The sequence below is a fragment of the Chrysochloris asiatica genome, unplaced genomic scaffold (genome assembly GCF_000296735.1).
Source record: "Chrysochloris asiatica unplaced genomic scaffold, ChrAsi1.0 scaffold00161, whole genome shotgun sequence".
Lineage (NCBI taxonomy): Eukaryota > Metazoa > Chordata > Mammalia > Afrosoricida > Chrysochloridae > Chrysochloris > Chrysochloris asiatica.
Window position 1 is genome coordinate 7,449,875 of NW_006408679.1, and position 1,371 is coordinate 7,451,245.

Sequence of the window (1,371 nt, forward strand, 5' to 3'; positions counted from 1 at the left end):
TGAGTCAGAACCAATTTGACAGCACTTAACAACAACATGGTAATTCTGTTTTTAGTTTTTTGAGGAACTTCCACACATTTTTCCACAACGGCTCCACCATTTTTGCATTTCTACTAGCAATGGTAAAAGTTCCAGTTTCTCCACATCCTCACCAACATTGGTTATTTTCTGGTTTTGGTTTTGGTTTTATATCTTTGCTATCCTAGTGGGAAGGAAACGGTATCTCATTTCGGTTTTGAGTTGCTAATGGCGCTGAGCATCTTCTCATATGTTTCATGGCCATTTGAATGTCCTCATTGGTGAACTGTCTACCTAAACCCTTTTCCCATTTTATGGGAGCCCTGATAGCACAGCGGTGAAAGTGCTCAGCTGCTATCCAAAAGGTCAGCAGTTCAAATTCACCAGCTTCCCCGCAGAAGAAAGATGTGGCAGTCTGCTCCTGTAAAAATGTACAGCTTTGGAAACCCTCTGGTGCATTTGTCGTCTGTCCTTATGGTCTCTCTAAGCCAAAATTGACTCCTCTTTCCTGTTTAGTTTTTTCTACAGTGCGTATAGTTTGGTCAAGCCCATTTTATGACTGAATTATTTTTCTTTCTTTTGTCAACCTTTTTAATGTATTTTGTTATTAGTTTGTCTGTTTGTTTTTTGCCAGATATATGGTTTCCAATTATATTCTCCCAGTAAGTAGCTTCTCTTTTTACCATGCCTACATTTTATTTGCTATATTCTTTGTGCCACAGCCTCAAATGTTCTGTAGAAACCCGCCACAAATCAGCCCCAACACAAAGCAAAACCTCTTTAGATCCAGTGATGTGACCGTGACCAATACTCATCTCTGGTGCCTTCAATGTTGTTGTTGTTCTGTGCCTTTGAATCAGTTCTGACTCATAGCAATCTTGTACAGGGTTTCTGAGGAGTGGATAATGGGTTTAAACTACCAACCTTGTAGGTAACAGTCTAGTGTTTACCCTCCAGAGCCACACCAGGACCCCAGTGTCTTGAATGCTCAGAACTTCTTCTTTAATGATACTGAAATTGTTCCCAGTAGTGACTTTTCAGGGACTTAATGCTTTTTAATTCACTTGTCTGTCTGTCGGTCATTTGATGGTAACTTGCTTGTTGCTGTGATACTGGAAGCTGTTCCACTGGTATTTTAAATACCATCAGGGTTACCCAAGGTGAACAGATTTCCTCAGAACTTCCATATTAAGACAGACTAGAAAGGAGAGGCGTATTATTTCTGAATAGCTAGCCACTGAAAACCTTACGACTAGCAGTGGAACACTGTTCAATACAGTGCCAGAAAATGAGCTCCTCAGGTTGGAAGGCACTCAGAATACAACTGGGGCAGAGCTGACGCCTCAAAGTAGA